Below are 18,755 nucleotides of genomic sequence, written 5' to 3'. Positions count from 1 at the left end.
CAGAGGTTCCCACTGTCACCTTTCTTATTTGCGCTCTATATGAAACTGCTAGCCCAGCGGGTTTGAGACAACACAGATATCACTGAGGTTACCTTTGGTGGGGAATAGCATTCCATCAGCTCGTACACCAATGACGTCCTGAATAACCCTGGCATAGCTTTCCCAGTCTATTTAACTGAATTGACAGTCTTCGGCCAAGCCTCAGGTTAATGTTGATTCATTTCAGGCCCTCAACTGATCAATGTCCTCGACACTGGTGACACAACTTAAAGCGCAATGGGCGAATACAGCCATTCCGTCCCTCAGAATCCAACTGGCTTCTTCAATTCAGATAACCTCCATCTGAAAATTACAGTTCTCTTCTCCGGCAGCTTAGGAATTAGTTAACCCGCTGGAAACACCTCCAGCTATTATGTCTCGGGTGAATGGCCGCACTTAAAATTACTGCTTTGCCTAAGGTCCTGTACCTTTTCCAGACCCTCTCTGTGACACCCCCTACAGAGATGATAAAAGCACTGCAAAATGAAATGAGCCTATTTGTCTGGTTGGGCACTAGACCACTATTGAGAAAAGACCCGAGCTATCTACCCCCAGTTTCAGGCAGCCTCGGCCTACCAAACCTTCAGCAATACTATCAAGCGGCACAACTGCGCTATCTTGCAGAGTGGAATAGGGATGAGTCAGCACAAGCTGGCTGTTTCATAGCAGAATCAAACTCATGGAAGATCCCCTTCTTGAATAGAACACACTCTACTTGTCCCCCATCACTAGGGTGACTATGGAGGTCTGGGACTGGGTTGGAACTAGACGAGGCCTCACATCATTCCCCTCACCTTTGACGCCACTGTTCGATAACACAGACGTCTCCCCAGGCATGAGCCCCAGAACATTTACTGTGTGGCAAAAGATGTGATGCCGCTCAGCGAGTAACATGTTTGATTAGGAAGGTATGATCACGATCGCCCAGATAGGTTCTGACTACAAATTTCCAGAGACAGAAAGACTGCACTATAGGCAACTACGCCATTGACTCCTGCATCCAGCAAACTGCTCTAGAAGACAGAGATACCTCGCGCCCTATGAGAAATGGCTGGTAACTAAAACATCAGTTAAGCGTCTTATATCTGAATAATATTCCATTTTGCCTCAGCCTTCTAGGCCCCTACTGTGAGAAGTTGGCCTGATATGCAGTGCTCACTATTCTAGTGATCACTATGCATCAGTCCAAACGACCCTTATGGTGATTGGTTGTAAGTCAACCTTTTAGACCAGCTATCCTAGTAGCGTGGATACGAGCAGTCTTCGGGCTAAACTCTAGAGGGCGTGTTAAGCCAGCTGTTATACCATCACATATACCCCTTGAACAACAAGTGAAAGGACACCACACAAGTGTTATGAAAATAAACAGTGTATTTATTTAAGTCACAACAGCCCTGTACTCTTTATGAGGACAGGGTACTAAGCACACAACAAAATTCTTATGAAAATACTTCAAGTTGCACAATTTACACAAATGCCCGATGGGCACGAAAAAACATATACTATGGAAGTGGAATGCGAAATTACTAGCAGGTAAGTACTGTACTAATAGGCTTTGGAATCGCTAGGACTACGTTACTGAACCTTCAGATTACTAGTAGGAGGCCTAGGGGACTCGGGTGCAGAGTGTGCACTCTCACGCGGGATGCGGGACAAAGTCTATGGAAGCTAGTAAAAACAAAGTTAGTGTTCTCGGGCGAACCCGATAAGGTAGGTCGAAAACGACAGTGACTCTGGACCCTTAGATAGTGAGGCTATGCTGGGGCACCGAAATGCCGAAGTTACCTAGCCCAGGGGCTGCGGCTGCATAGGTCTTTACAGATGTCGGGAATCCTCGCTGACGAACCAGGAGCCTGAAGAAAGAAGTTGCTGGCAGGCGACCAGTGAAGATTGTTCGAGTGATCCAAGCCTGGATCGAAGATGGATGACACCCGAAAGCAGAGGGGACCAAGTTCGTGACTACTAGCCAGTAGTCAGGTGGCACCAGGAGGGCACCGGATGGTAGTCACCTCGACTAGGTGAGTGGGCGACGCTGGGCTCTGCAGTCTCACGGACCAGGAGGCGTTGTCGGCGACCAGGATGGAGGTGCGAGCTGTCCCACGATGGATGATGCTGTTGACGTCGCTGGACCCAGGATTGGGGCAACAAGTCTTGGCAAATTCAAGCCCACGCGGTGGACCTAAAATGGCATCTGGTGTGGACCAGGAGGGTCCGGGTGCTCCTCTTTTGGAAGGGAGCAAGGGCCAGTCTGGAGCAACCAGATCCAGCAGCAGTGATGTCGTCGGGCGTCGTTAAGAAGGCCACAAGCCAGCGGGCTAGTAGCCAAACAACGCGGTGAGCAGCAAAAAGCAGAAGGGCCCCACGCAGATCGTGGAGATGCTGGGAGGCTGGACTTCGGTGCTGGGGCTGCTCAGGGTCTGGGCTTCTCGGACCCCAAAACACTCACCAGAGGATCCCTCGGCGGTCGTGCTGGATAGAAGTCGTGCAGTTCTGATGATGGCCCGTCCCTCGAGGTTTCGTTGCACCTACGGTTCTCAGCTTAGCAGTAGAGGTAGGTAGAGGTCAGAGGTGCCAGGGAAGCCGGGTCTCGTCGTGCTGGTGGGTCGGATTCCTGAGGAAGGACGTGCAGCAAACCGCAGAGTTCTTAGATGGTGCCTGCGGATGCAGGGTGACTACTCCTTAGCCACAAGGGAGAAATCTTGAGAAGAAGTCGAGAGTTCCTTTCGTAGAAAGTAGTTTCTTGATTCAAAGATGATCTAATTTGGAAGGGTCCCCGCTCCTGCCTTTATCCTAAAGAAAGGGGTGGGTACGCGACTAGGTCCTGCCCTAGGGGTGGGACCAGGAAGGGGGGGGGGTTACACCCCTCTCCCATGCCGGACTTTCCCCAGGCCAGGGGCTGGTGTGCCCCTGGAACTGGTTCTAGCCGGCAGATGCGTAGTGAGCACCGGGGTGCCACTTGCAGTCACCTTCCTGTAAAGCCCTGCCTACCCAGGATACACAAAACCCTTTCTGGGATGGTGCTAGCACCGCCCCTGACAGGAAACCCTTTGTCCAAGCTCTCCTCGCTGGAAGGACTCCCAGCAGCAGGAGGTCAGACTCGTGTCTGTGGTGGCAGCATCCATTTTGTGGAGCTGAGGCTTCAGTTAACTTTAACCGGGGTTCACAGTTACGTACATGTCGTGTCCCTCTAGAAGGTTGGAATGCTAACCCCGTCGCCAGAATTGGCGAGGGGTTAGTATTCCAATTCGTATGACACCTTACTCGACATGTTTTGATAAAGCGATACCAAAGATAGCATTTAACCGCGAGGATTATAATGCACTTAAGAGTATATGGTATGCGTTATCATGGAACAGCTATTAGGACTTGGTTCCGCAAGCTGCAAACGGGCTCAGCTCATGCCAGAGCACCCTCCCACACGATTCCAAGCGCTCTGCCTTCAGGATTGTCAAGGCCTGCCATAGGAGTGACTGATAGGAATCTGTGTGTCCATTTTTAAGGTTAGATATAGGTATGCTATACCTAAAGCAAAGGGTGATTACACCACCTTGCCCCAGCTGTCGTGCAGCCAGTTGTGTCAGATTTAGATGGCCATCCAGGGGTGGCATAGTACATGCTTCAGCCCCTGGTAGGCCCTGGGTACACCTATGCCCTGAATTACAGGGTCTGATAAGGTGGCCCAGTTCCAATTGGATAATGCACCTAAGGTACACATGTCAATTTAGTGAGAGAACAGCTAGGCTGTGGGTCTGATTGGCAGGCCCACAGCCAGAGAAAGTCGTAAACCAGTGAAACAAAAGCAAAAAATCTGGGTGATCATAGGATTGCAGACCCTACTCTCCTACATGACCCCCCCCCCCCCCCCAAAACTTTGGGACAATAAACTAACCTTGACCAGGTGAGTCTTCTTGTTCTAAGTGGAAATACCTGGAGAGCCCATCTGCATTGCCATGATCAGTGCCAGGTCTATGCTCCACTGTAAAATCCATCCCCTGTAGGGAAATGGACCACCTAAGCAGTTTGGGGTTTTCACCCTTCATCTGATTTAGCCATAAGAGGGGCTTATGGTCGGTCTGAATCTTGAAATGAGTGCCAAACAAGTATGGCCCCAGTTTCTTCAGGGCCCAAACCACAGCAAAGGCCTCCCTCTCAATAGCTGACCAATTTTTCTCTCTGGGGGTCAGCCTTCTGCTTATAAAAGCAATGGGCTGGTCATTACCATCAAAATTCAGTTGAGATAGAACAGCTCCCACACCCAACTCAGAAGCATCTGTTTGGACAATGAATGGTTTGGAGTAGTCTGGACTCTTGAGGATAGGTGCTGTGCACATGGCCTGTTTTAGGTCATCGAATGCTTTTTGACAGCCTGCTGTCCACTGAACCTTTTTTGGCATTTTCTTACTTGTCAGTTCATTAAGTGGAGTCACAATTGATCCATAATTTCTGACAAACTTTCTGTAGTACCCAGTCAGGCCCAAGAAAGCTCGAACCTGAGTCTGGGTGGTTGGAGGAGCACAGTCCCTGATTGACTGTATTTTGCTCTCCAGTGGCTGAACTTGGCCTCCACCTACAAGGTGGCCCAAGTATACAACCTGTGTCTGCCCTATCTGGCACTAGGTGGCCTTGATAGTGAGACCTGCTGCTTGCAGTGCCTCTAACACTTTCCTCAGGTGGACCAGGTGATCCTCCCAGGTGGAGCTAAAGACAGCAATATCGTCAAGATATGCTGCACAGAAGTCATCCAGCCCAGTGAGAACATGATTCACCAGCCTTTGGAAGGTGGCAGGTGCATTTTTCAAACCAAAGGGCATTACCACAAATTGATAATGCCAGGGGTAGAAAATGCTGTCTTGGGCTTGGCATCCTCAGCTAACCTGATTTGCCAGTACCCAGATGTCAGGTCAAATGTACTTAAGTAGTTGGCAGAAGCCAATCTATCTATAAGCTCATCTGCCCTTGGTATTGGGTGGGCATCAGTCTTAGTGACTGCATTGAGACCTCCGTAGTCTACGCAAAACCTCATCTCTTTCTTACCACCCTGGGTGTGAGGTTTTGGCACTAGAACTACTGGACTAGCCCAAGGGCTATCCGAGGGTTCAATGACTCCCAACTCCAACATTTTCTGCACTTCAGTTTTGATGCAGTCTCTAACATGATCAGGCTGCCTGTAGATTTTACTCTTGACTGGCAAGCTGTCACCAGTGTCAACCTCATGGGTACACCAATTGGTCTGACTGGGTGTTAGAGAGAACATATGCCTGAAGGATTGAAGAACTTGTTTACATTCCTTCTGTTGATGTTCAGAGAGGCTGCCACAAAAGACAACACCATCCACTGATCCATCATCAGGATTCTGAGTGAGCAGGTCTGGAAGAGGGTCACTCTCTTCCTCCTGTCCCTCATGTATGGCCATGAGCAAGCTCATGTCCTTCCTGTCGACATATGCTTTGAGCCTGTTGACATGGAGCACCCTGTGGGGGCTCCTGGGAGTTCCAAGGTCCACCAGGTAGGTGACCTCTCCCTTTTGCTCAAGAATTGTGTGGGGCCCAGACCATTTGTCTCTGAGTGCTGCTGGGGCCACTGGCTCCAACACCCACACCTTCTGTCCAGGCTGATAAACAGTCAGGACAGCCTTTTGGTCATGCCAAGCTTTTTGGAGTTCTTGGCTGGCCTTAAGGTTTTCAGATGCCTTTTCCATGTACTCAGCCATCCTGGAGTGGAGACCAAGCACATAGTCCACTATGTTGGTTGCAGGCTTTTTGAGAGGTCTCTCCCATCCTTCCTTCACCAAACACAGGGGTCCTCTTACAGGATGTCCATACAAAAGTTCAAAAGGGCTGTAGCCAAACCCCTTCTGTGGGACTTCTCTATAAGCGAATAAAAGGCAGGGAATCAGGACATCCCATCTACGCCTGAGCTTTTCAGGTAGTCCATGAATCATCCCTTTTAGGGTCCTGTTGAACCTTTCAACAAGCCCATTGCATTGTGGATGATAGGGTGTAGTGAACTTGTAGTTGACACCACATTCCTTCCACATAGCAGTTAATTAGCTTGACATGAAGTTTGCACCTCTGTCAGAGACAACCTCCTTAGGGAAGCCCACTCTGGAGAACACTCCAACTAGGGCTCTTGCCACAACAGGTGCTGTAGTGGTCCTAAGGGGAATAGCTTCAGGATACCTGGTGGCATGATCCACTACCACCAGTATAATCTTGTGCCCTGATGCTGTCTGGGGTTACATTGGACCAACAATGTCAATCCCCACTCTTTCAAAGGGCACCCCCACCACAGGCATTGGTATAAGGGGGGCCTTTGTTGTGCCACCTGACTTACCACTGGCTTGGCAAGTGACACAGGAGCGACAAAACTCCTTGGTATCCTCATTCATGTGAGGCCAGTGAAAGTGTGAGACAAGCCTGTCCCAAGTCTTTGTCTGGCCTAAGTGTCCTGCTAAGGGAATCTCATGGGCCAAGGTAAGAAGGAAACCTCTCTGAGACAAGGGGATAACCAGCCTCCTGGCCATGCCAGGCTTGGGGTCTCTTGCCTCAGTGTACAGGAGTCCATCATCCCAGTATACCTTGTGGGTACCTGTGGCGTTCCCAGCAGCCTCAGCAGCAGCCTGCTGTCTGAGGGGTTCAAGGGAAGGGCAGTCTAACTGGTCCTTTCCCAGGTCTTCTCTTGAGGGTCCCCCTGAGCCCAGAAACTCAACTTGATCAAGTTCGAATTCTTTAGGCTCAGTTTCCCTCAATTCCTGTAGGTCAGCCTCCTCTGGGACTTGATCCTCAACCTGGGGCAAGGGGGAAGGCGATGCCTTAACCCTACTGCTCTTCTTCTTGGGAGGTGTCTGGTCCATTGTTCCAGGATCCAGCAGCTGTTCAGTGGGGCATCTTCTGACCTGTGACCTAGTCACAGCAAGCACATGTGCTGGCAAGCCTAACATCTCCATGTGAGTCCTCTGCTCCACTTCTGACCATTGTGATGACTCCAAATCATTGCCCAACAAACAATCCACTGGGAGGTCTGAACTAACCACAACCTTTTTCTGGCCATTTACCCCTCCCCAGGAGAAAGCAACAATCGCCATACTATGACTGGTAGTGACGTTGCTGGCATTGGTCACCAGGAAATCTGTACCTGGCATGATCTGTCCAGGGTCCACAAAGTTAGGTGTCACCATGGTGACACTGGCACAAGTGTCCCTATAGGCCTGAGCCATTTTTCCATTTATCAAAGGCGTCTGCCTGTATTTGCCCAAAGTATTGGGACTGACATCAGGGGATATATCCATATCCCCTGTACATTCTCAGAATCTGGCCATTTGCGAGCGCAATTCAGGTTCATGAATATGGCTGCTGGTCTGCTTTCTTCTGACCACCCTGGTTCTGGCCCTGGTTTTGCTTAACCCTTGTTCTGACCCATCTGTCTGCCTTCTTTCCCAATTCTTGGGGAGAGGTCAGATCCGAGTCAACAAGGTGCTGATGCAACAACTGGTTCTGACAATTGTTTAAAATCTGTTCCCTCATGATCAGATTGTACAATCCTGTATAATCAGTAACCTTACTGCCCAGCAACCAGCCCTCCAAAGCCTTAGTGGCACAATCGACAAAATCAGACCAATCCTGAGACTGAGTTTTCTGGGTATCCCTGAACAGCAACCTGTACTGCTCAGTGGTTAGGCCAAACCCATCAATCAGTGTATTCTTCAGGACCTGGTAATTGTTAGCATCCTCAGCTCTAGTAGTGAGGAGCTTATCTCTACCTTTACCTTCAAAGGAGAGCCACAAGATAGCTGCCCACTGACTCTGGGGGACACACTGTACAGTGCAGGCCCTCTCGAAAGCAGTAATCCATTTGTGGATATCATCCCCTTGTTTAAAGGGGGGCACTATCTTACTCAGGTGTCTAGTATCTAAACTCCTGTTTTCCCTTGGGGGAATGCTGCCACCAGTGAGATCTAGCCCACTTAACTTTTGCTCTCTAGCAAAGGCAAGTCTTTCTTTGGCCAGGGCAAGTTCTTCCCTTTCAATCCTCAGATTGACTTCCCTCACTTTGGCTTCGTACACTCTCCTCTGAGGGGATGTCATCCCTCTTTGAGAAGAGCCCTGAGAGCCATTGGTTCGAACAGATCTGTTAGAGCCTCTGGATAGAGACCTAACTCGTCCATTCCCAATGTTAAGCTGGCCTGAGAGGGGCCCCAGGGGTCTCCTAGTACCATTCTCATGCCTGCTTAAGTTGTCCCTAGTTAGCTGGCTAACTACTTCTGGACCTTTGTCTGCCTCATCCTCAGATGGCTCTAAATCCTCATCCTCCTCTTCACCTTCTGCAGAGAGATGGATAAGGTCAGGGTCACCTGTGGTTCCCTCTAGGGGAGGCATGTTCCCATCTGGATGAGAAGGTTCTGTGTTACCAGCCCTCCTAGCATCATAAGTCTCTAAGAGACCAATCAGAAAAGGAATGGTAGGGTTTGCACCCTGTTTTAGCTTCCTGGATGTACAGATTTGTCTCATCTCCTGGAAGCTAAGTGCAGCATATCTGGAAGTGACCTGTGGAAGGTCCACTGACACAAGGGGAGACTCAGAGTTTCCTCCTTTGTCTGACATGCTGCTTCTAGTGTGGTGTAAGTGATGCACCTACCTACACTATTTGTTTGCCTACTGATCCCTTGCTAAGAGTTGTAGCCAAGGTGTGCTAAGCCTTGAGGAGCTACAACAGCTGGTTCAGTAGAACTCAGAGTATTCTAAGCTAAGTTATATGTACCTTACCTTATGTGATCTTTCACAAAGATATTCTTAGGATACGTGTGGTAAAACAACAGCAAGCTCAAATCCCAACCGCTGCTCACCAATGTGAGAAGTTGGCCTGATATGCAGTGCTCACTATTCTAGTGATCACTATGCATCAGTCCAAACGACCCTTATGGTGATTGGTTGTAAGTCAACCTTTTAGACCAGCTATCCTAGTAGCGTGGATACGAGCAGTCTTCGGGCTAAACTCTAGAGGGCGTGTTAAGCCAGCTGTTATACCATCACATATACCCCTTGAACACCAAGTGAAAGGACACCACACAAGTGTTATGAAAATAAACAGTGTATTTATTTAAGTCACAACAGCCCTGTACTCTTTATGAGGACAGGGTACTAAGCACACAACAAAACTCTTATGAAAATACTTCAAGTTGCACAGTTTACACCAATGCCCGAGGGGCACGAAAAACCATATACTATGGAAGTGGAATGCGAAATTACAAGCAGGTAAGTACTGTACTAATAGGCTTTGGAATCGCTAGGACTACGTTACTGAACCTTCAGATTACTAGTAGGAGGCCTAGGGGACTCGGGTGCAGAGTGTGCACTCTCACGCGGGATGCGGGACAAAGTCTATGGAAGCTAGTAAAATCAAAGTTAGTGTTCTCGGGCGAACCCGATAAGGTAGGTCGAAAACGACAGTGACTCTGAACCCTTAGATAGTGAGGCTATGCTGGGGCACCGAAATGCCGAAGTTACCTAGCCCAGGGGCTGCGGCTGCATAGGTCTTTACAGACGTCGGGAATCCTCGCTGACGAACCAGGAGCCTGAAGAAAGAAGTTGCTGGCAGGCGACCAGTGAAGATTGTTCGAGTGATCCAAGCCTGGATCGAAGATGGATGACACCCGAAAGCAGAGGGGACCAAGTTCGTGACTACTAGCCAGTAGTCAGGTGGCACCAGGAGGGCACCGGATGGTAGTCACCTCGACTAGGTGAGTGGGCGACGCTGGGCTCTGCAGTCTCACGGACCAGGAGGCGTTGTCGGCGACCAGGATGGAGGTGCGAGCTGTCCCACGATGGATGATGCTGTCGACGTCGCTGGACCCAGGATTGGGGCAACAAGTCTTGGCAAATTCAAGCCCACGCGGTGGACCTAAAATGGCGTCTGGTGTAGACCAGGAGGGTCCGGGGTGCTCCTCTTTTGGAAGGGAGCAAGGGCCAGTCTGGAGCAACCAGACCAGCAGCAGTGATGTCGTCGGGCGTCGTTAAGAAGGCCACAAGCCAGCGGGCTAGTAGCCAAACAACGCAGTGAGCAGCAAAAAGCAGAAGGGCCCCACGCAGATCGTGGAGATGCTGGGAGGCTGGACTTCGGTGCTGGGGCTGCTCAGGGTCGGGGCTTCTCGGACCCCAAAGCACTCACCAGAGGATCCCTCGGCAGTCGTGCTGGATAGAAGTCGTGCAGTTCTGATGATGGCCGGTCCCTCGAGGTCTCGTCGCACCTACGGTTCTCAGCTTAGCTGTAGAGGTAGGTAGAGGTCAGAGGTGCCAGGGAAGCCGGGTCTCGTCGTGCTGGTTGGTCGGATTCCTGAGGAAGGACGTGCAGCAAACCGCAGAGTTCTTAGATGGTGCCTGCGGATGCAGGGTGACTACTCCTTAGCCACAAGGGAGAAATCTTGAGAAGAAGTCGAGAGTTCCTTTCGTAGAAAGTAGTTTCTTGATTCAAAGATGATCTAATTTGGAAGGGTCCCCGCTCCTGCCTTTATCCTAAAGAAAGGGGTGGGTACGCGACTAGGTCCTGCCCTAGGGGTGGGACCAGGAAGGGGGGTGGTTACACCCCTCTCCCATGCCGGACTTTCCCCAGGCCAGGGGCTGGTGTGCCCCTGGAACTGGTTCTAGCCGGCAGATGCGTAGTGAGCACCGGGGTGCCACTTGCAGTCACCTTCCTGTAAAGCCCTGCCTACCCAGGATACACAAAACCCTGTCTGGGATGGTGCTAGCACCGCCCCTGACAGGAAACTCTTTGTCCAAGCTCTCCTCGCTGGAAGGACTCCCAGCAGCAGGAGGTCAGACTCGTGTCTGTGATGGCAGCATCCATTTTGTGGAGTTGAGGCTTCAGTTAACTTTAACCGGGGTTCACAGTTACGTACATGTCGTGTCCCTCTAGAAGGGTGGAATGCTAACCTCGTCGCCAGAATTGGCGAGGGGTTAGTATTCCAATTCGTATGACACCTTACTCGACATGTTTTGATAAAGCGATACCAAAGATAGCATTTAACCGCGAGGATTATAATGCACTTAAGAGTATATGGTATGCGTTATCATGGAACAGCTATTAGGACTTGGTTCCGCAAGCTGCAAACGGGCTCAGCTCATGCCCGAGCACCCTCCCACACGATTCCAAGCACTCTGCCTTCAGGATTGTCAAGGCCTGCCATAGGAGTGACTGATAGGAATCTGTGTGTCCATTTTTAAGGTTAGATATAGGTATACTATACCTAAAGCAAAGGGTGATTACACCACCTTGCCCCAGCTGTCGTGCAGCCAGTTGTGTCAGATTTAGATGGCCATCCAGGGGTGGCATAATACATGCTTCAGCCCCTGGTAGGCCCTGGGTACACCTATGCCCTGAGTTACAGGGTCTGATAAGGTGGCCCAGTTCCAATTGGATAATGCACCTAAGGTACACACGTCAATTTAGTGAGAGAACAGCTAGGCTGTGGGTCTGATTGGCAGGCCCACAGCCAGAGAAAGTCGTAAACCAGTGAAACAAAAGCAAAAAATCTGGGTGATCATAGGATTGCAGACCCTACTCTCCTACACCTACCAAATGCAGGCAAGAAATGCTGGGAGACAGAGATAGGCAGGCAACTGAAGGAATAGAAAGCAATTTACTATAGAGTACAACACACAACACGCAACACCCCTAGCCTTGAAACAGCCACCAAAGTACTTACCTACTGGTACCTTACACCAATGTGCTTGCATAAAGGTGACCCTGAGCGAAGCCCAGACTGTTGGAGGGGGTGTGGTTCTCATGGCACACTACTACACCTATAATGGGACCGTCCCAAAATGTCGGAGTATTGGACCCAAATACTCTATGATATAAATCCACACCAAGACCTGCACCTCCCTAGATTACCCACTTATATGATTCTTGTTCTACGCAATCCCCTTACTTTTCTATTAAAATCCAGACGAGGGAGGCAGATAGGGTTAGCCCTAGGAGCTGCTCTCCAGAATATCCTTCACACTGGGAAACAAGTCGCACACCTACAAACCTGGGTTGGCTTCACCGATTATGGATCATACTAGAAATGGATCACACACTTACGATTCAGAACAGGTCGTTCAGAGAGCTCTGATGTCCATACCTTACTCTCCTCTCAAAGGAATTTCATGAGCTTACCTGCCCCAAATGCTCACCCAGTCCCAATGAAGGATACTACCTTGAGATCCAGAGCCATAGTTTCCTTTATTTTGACATTTATCTTGCCTTGCACCGAGTACGCAGGTTGGTGTGTGAGGTAGAGGGGATCTTTGTTGAGAAGGGACTGTTTTGTTATTACCTAATGCCGATGACAATATATCTATCTATCTATCTGACGATGAGCGCTGCAACATTCCTGTGTTTCGCTATACCTGGCATGCAAATTAGGGTAAAGATATTTGAACCATTATGCATTTCATCTGGGACAGGATGGGCAGCAACCTAAAATTTAACGCAGAAAAGATAGAAATCATCATAATGAACAATAAAACAGACTTATGTAGTCCACCTTTTTGGCCGTTCGAAATGGGGTGTCCCCTCTCCAAAAAATCTGCAAAAATCTGGGAGTCATTATAAGCAAGATTCATCCTTAAAACCCTAATAGATTCAGTGATTTCTAACTGTTTCTTCATGCTACGTAACATTAAAAAGATAGCCAGGATCCAGACTCAGGATGCAGTATTTACGGTGGTGATGGCCTTAATCACATCCCACCTGGATTAAGCAAATTCATTATTTCTGGGAATTCCCAGAAACCCAAATGTAGAATGAAGATTATTCAGAACCAGACACCCAGACTTTTTTTTTTAATCAACCCAGGATTTGCCACATTACCCTATATTGGACCTTCACTGGCTTCTAGAGGAAAAGAAGAATGCATTTTAAGTCTAATGCATCACCTTTAAGCCCCTTCATGATCTGGCCCCTCAATTTATCCGAACTAGAATCAAAAAATACACTCCTGTTTGGCTGCTCTCCTCCTAATCAAACATGTTGATTATTCTTACTTATTCATTTTTTATTTATATTTTGGAGTTTTCTATAGCGCTGGCCAGACCCAAGGGTATCGGAGCGCTTTACATTCAGTCCGGGAAAAACAAGTGCGAAAATAGTACAGTATAACAAACAGGGTTCGTATGTGTTCAGAGATTAGCATAGTGGTCTTCCGCCTGGGGGGCGGTTTTGAGGTAGTGTTTTCGAGGTAGTGCGAGTTCCATGTTGCGCTATTGAGGTAGAGTTCGGGAACGCGCGGTTGAGGTAGAGGATTTTTAGACGACTCTTGAATTCTGGAAAGGAGGGGGTAGTTCTGATGTCCACTGGGATGCAGTTCCAAATTTTTGGGGCGTTGCCGGCAAATGAGCGGATGGCAGTTTTTTGTTTCCGGGTTTTCAGGGGGATGAGTAGTAGGGAGTTTGAACTTCTAAGATTTCTTGATTGACCCGCTTTCTTGAGCTTGGAGGATAAATATTCCGGTTTCCCTGTGTGTAGGGCTTTGTGTGTTAGGCAGGCCGTTCTGAAGTTTGCTCGCATTTCCACTGGGAGCCATTTAAGATCTTTGATTGCGGGGGATATGTGGTCAAATTTCCTTGCATCTGAGATCATTCTGGCTGCTGCATTTAGGGTGGTTTTCAGTGGCGCTAGGTGGGATATGGCTGTGCCGGATAGGGTTGCGATTCCATAGTCCAGTCTGGACAAGACCAGTGCTTGGGTGGCTTGTTGGAGATCTTTTTGTGGGATGTGTGGTTTGATTTTATTGAGGAGTTTCAGGTTAAGGAAGGCGCTTTTCGCGGAGCTCTTGATGTGGTTTGACATAGTTAGTTTATGATCCAGGGTGATTCCAAGTGACTTTACTGAGTTGGTCAAGGTGAGATTTCCTTTGAGAACGTCAATGGCTTTCACCCATTCGGTCATTTGGGGGTTGTCGTCTTTGTTGGAGATGAGGAGGATCTCGGTTTTTCCTTGGTTGAGTTTGAGGTGATTCGTCCCTAGCCAGTCTTGGATTTCTTTTAGAGTGTTGTTGAGCCTTAGAATGTCGTTATAGGAAGTAGCTTCTATGTAGATCTGTGTGTCGTCCGCGTATAGATGGAAAGGGATGTTAGCTTTCTTCAGTATGGTGGTGAGAGGGGCCATGTATATGTTGAACAGTTGAGGGGAAAGAACGGATCCTTGGGGGACCCCTCTGGTCACTGGGAGAGGGTCGGATGTGAAGGATTTTATTTTTACTCTTTGGAAGCGGTTCTGAAAGAAGGAGTCAAACCATTTCAGGACCATGTCGTCCGCACCTACTTGTTCTTTGAGGGCCTTGATGAGGAGCTTGTGGTCAACCGTGTCAAATGCCGCTGACAGGTCAAGGAGTATTATGCAGCACTGATCCGAGTCAAGGGAGTTGCGGATATCGTCTACTATGTTCAGGATTGCGGTTTCGGTGCTGTAGCCTTTTCTGAAGCCTGATTGGTTTTGATCAAGAAGGTTGATGTTGTCAAGCTGGTTGTTGAGTTGGCGTAGTACGCACTTTTCTAGGATTTTGGCTAGGAAGGGTAGACTTGAGACTGGTCTGAAATTGTTTAGGTCGTTGGGGTCTAGACCTGGTTTCTTTAGGAGGGGAGTGACCTGGCCAACTTTGAGGCAGTCCGGGATGATGCCAGATTTTAGGGAGCTGTTGATGATTTTACACCAGAGTGGAGCAAGGGTGAGTTTGAAGTCTTTGGCCATTTGGGCGGGGATGGGATCAAGGTTGTGGGAGGAGGGTTTGGAGGATGTGATTAGATCGAGGATCTCGGCTTCATGGACGGGGTCGAAAGAGGACCAGGCGGTAGAGGTTGTGTCTCCAGGGGTGGTGAATGTTGTAGTTGGGTTGATGTTGATGGTCGGGGCAGGGCTGATGTTTAGGGATAGTTAGATCTTGGTTATTTTTTCATTGAAGAAGGAGACGAAGTTGTCACATAGGGTTTTGGAGGGTTGAGCATGGACCGTGGATGGCTTGGAGGTTTGTTTTTTGATGATATCAAAGAGTTCTCTTGGTCTGTTTTTTGCCTTTTCTAGAGCATTGCAGAAGAAGTTTGTTTTTTATTGTTGATGTGTTTTTTGTACTTTCTTCTCATTGCTCTGAGTTCCTCGCGGCGTCTAATGGAGGGGTTCTTTCTCCAATGTCGTTCTGTGGCTCTGAGGAGTCTCCTTTTCTCGTTGATGTCCTTGTTAAACCAGGTTCTCGATGGGATGTGTAGGAAGGTGGATATCTGACTATGGTTGCCCCCAACTTTTTGCCTGGTGTTTTGCTGGTTTTTCGACTTAGTTGACCTGGGACCCTGCTATTCAGGGCCCCAGGCCTACTGCTCTCTCTATAAAATGGATTCCATGTACCTTAGGTACATATCTAATTGGTACTGAGTCACCTTATCAGTCCCTGTACAGTGCACCTTAGGTACCCAGGGCATAGGTGTACCCAGGGCCTACCAGGGGCTGCAGCATGTATTATGCCACCCCTGGCTGGCCATCTAAATCTGACACAACTGGCTGCACGACAGCTGGGGCAAGGTGGTGTAATCACCCTTTGCTGTAGGTATAGTATTCCTATATCTAACCCTAAAATGGACACATGTATTCCTATCAGTCACTCCTATGGCAGACCTTATCAATCCTGAAGGCAGAGTGCTTGGAATTATGTGAGATGGTGCTCTGGCATGAGCTGAGCTAGTCTGCAGCTTGCGGAACCAAGTCCTAATAGCTGTTCCATGATAACGCGTACCATATACTCTTAAGTGGATTATAATCCTTGCGGTTATTTTCCAACTTTGGTATCGCTTTATCAAAACATGTCGAGTAAGGTGTCATACGAATTGGAATACTAACCCCTCGCCAATTCTGGCGACGGGGTTAGCATTCCCCCCTTATAGAGGGACACAACATGTATGTAAGTGTGAACCCTCGTTAAAGTTAACTCGAGCCTCAGCATCACAAAATGGATGCTGCCACCACAGACACAAGTCTGACCTCCTGCTGCTGGGAGTCCTTCCAGCGAGGAGAGCTTGGACAAAGGGTTTCCTGTCAGGGGCGGTGCTAGCACCATCCCAGACAGGGTTTTGTGTATCCCAGGTAGGCAGGGCTGAGAGGAAGGTGACTGTAAGTGGCACCCCGGTGCTCACTGTGCATATGCCGGCTTGAACCAGTTCCAGGGGCACACCAGCCCCTGAGCTGGGGAAAGTCCGGACAGGGGAGAGGGGTGTAACCACCCCCCTTCCTGGTCCCACCCATGGGCAGGACCTAGTCGCGTGCCAGCCCCTTTCTTTAGTATAAAGGTAGGAGCGGGCCCCCTTCCCAAATTGGATAATTCTGAATCTTAACTACTTTCCACGAAAGAACTCTTGAAAATTTCTGAAGACTCTCCCTTGTGGCTAAGGAGTAGCCACCCTGCACCAGCGGGTACCATCTAAGCGCATGCGGTTTGCTGCAAGTCCATCCTCCGGATCAAGACTGCCCAGCTCGACGAGACCCGGATTCCCTGGCATCTCTGACCTCTACCTACATCATCAGCCCAGCTGAGATTCGTGGGTGTGACGAGACCTGAAGGGACCGGCCATCTTCAAAACTGCACGACGCATATCCAGCACGACCGCCGAGGGATCCTCGAGTGAGTGCTTTGGGGTTCGAGAAGCCCTAACCCTGAGTAGCTCCAGCACCGAAGTCCAGCCCCCCAGCATCCACGAGATCTGCGTGGGGCCCTTCTGCTCTTTGCTGCTCACCGCGTTGTCCGGCTACTTGCCTGCTGGCTTGTGGCCCTCCTGACGACGAACCACAACACTTCCATCGCTGGTCTGGTTGCTCCAAACTGGTCCTTGCTCCCCTCCAACAGAGGAGCACCCCGGACCCTCCTGGTCCACTCCAGACGCCATCTTGAGTCCACCGCGTGGGCTTGCCTCTGCCAAGGTTTGTTGCCCCAATCCTGGGTCCAGCATCGCCGACAGCAGACACCTTCGTGGGACAGCTCGCACCTCCATCCTGGTCGCCGACAACGCCTCGTGGTCCGAGAGACTGCAGAGCCCAGCGTCGCCCACTCACCTGGTCGAGGTGACTTCATCCGGTGCCATCCTGGTGCCCATCTGATCACTGGCTAGTGATTAAGAACTGAGTCCCCTCTGCTTTCAGGTCGTCTCCATCATCGATCCAGGCTTGGATCACATCGAACATCATCACTGGTCGCCTGCCAGCAACTTCTTCTTTCAGGCTTCATAGACTGTAACGAGGATTCCCGACGTCTTTTGAACCCTATGCAGCCGCAGCCCCTGGGCTAGGTAACTTGAGCATTTCGGTGCTCCAACGTAGGTTCACTATCTAAGTGTCCAGATCCTTTTTCGTTTTCAGCCTAACTAGTCGGATTCGTCCGATAACACTAACTTTACGAAATCTAGCATCCATAGACTTTGTCCCGCATCCCGCGTGAGAGTGCACACTCTTCACCCGATCTCCCTAGGCCTCCTGCTCCTAACCTTAGGGTTCTGTAGTGTAGTCCTAGCGATCCTGAATCCTCTGGATCTTGTTACTTACCTGCTAGTATTTCGCATTCCACTTTTGTAGTATATGGTTTTTCGTGTCCCTCGGGCATTTGTGTAAATTGTGCAACTTAAAGTATTTTCTTAAGAGTTTTGTTATGTGCTTAGCTCCCTGACTCAAAGAGATCAGGGTAGGCTTGTTATAAATAAATATCCTTTTATTTTCATAACAACTTGTGTGGTGTCCTTTCACTTGGTGTTCAAGGGGTATATGTGATGGTATAACAGCTGGCTTAACACGCACTCTAGAGTTTAGCCTAAAGACTGCTCTTGTCCATGCTACTAGGATAGCTGGTCTAGAAGGTTGACTTACAACCAATCATCAATGGGGGTCGTTTGGAATGATACATAGTGATCACTAGAATAGTGAGCACTGCATATCAGTCCAACTTCTCACAGGATGTTCCTGGTTTTTTTTTTGTTTTAGGGGTGCCAGTTGGTCTAGGATGGCGGACGTGGTGGTGTTGTAGTATGAGATGAGTTCGGTAGTTGAGAGGCCTTCTGTGGGGATTGGCAGGGAGGAGGCTATTTTTTCCTCTAGTTCTTTTGAGTTGACTTGTGATAGACTCCTGGACCACGTGCTGGGGGCTGTGATTGGGGGGAGGGACTGGATCTGTTGTGTGAGGTGGAATAGGATTAGGTGGTGGTCAGACCAATCTACCGGGAGGATGTGTTCAATAGAGATTGCATCGTTCCTGGCGATGATGGCGTCCAGGGTTGCCCCTTTGTTGTGGGTCTCTTTTGGGCAGTGTTGGGAGAGGTTGTTTGCGTGGAGGAGTTCGTTTAGGGATTTTATAGTGGCATTGTTCTCGTTGTTCCAATGCAGATTAAGATCCCCTAGAATGATGGCGTTGGACTCTTTGAGGGAGCAGTTGGCGATGAGGTTTGACAGTTGTTCTCACCAATGACTTCAGGAGGTTTAAGGAAATATCTAAAAACGTAATTAATCAAACAAGACTTCCACTTACGATAATTAGTGAGGTAGCTATTAGCCTGTTCCCACTATTGCTACTAATTGGAGCCAAGAAACCTTAGGGTGAATGTGTGCTGTAAAAGTTTAATTAACACATTAACGTTGAAGTCGAACCAGAGCAGGGGAGCACCGTCTGAACCTGACCACAGAAGAAAACAATCTAACAATGGAGTCAATGGCCA

At 49.2% G+C, this 18,755-nt stretch overlaps 1 protein-coding gene across 2 annotated transcripts in view; it reads right to left on the bottom strand.

The window, feature by feature from the left end:
* The window catches only part of CLASP1 (cytoplasmic linker associated protein 1), a 1,635,412-nt gene that overhangs the window by 918,897 nt on the left and 697,760 nt on the right, over nucleotides 1-18,755 (bottom strand). The gene's annotated exons all lie outside the window — the stretch shown is intronic.

Source organism: Lissotriton vulgaris, chromosome 2_1 (genome assembly GCF_964263255.1).
Source record: "Lissotriton vulgaris chromosome 2_1, aLisVul1.2, whole genome shotgun sequence".
In the NCBI taxonomy this organism is placed as follows: Eukaryota; Metazoa; Chordata; class Amphibia; order Caudata; family Salamandridae; genus Lissotriton; species Lissotriton vulgaris.
Note: the sequence above shows the minus strand (reverse complement) of the source record. Positions and strands in the feature narration are given on the sequence as shown.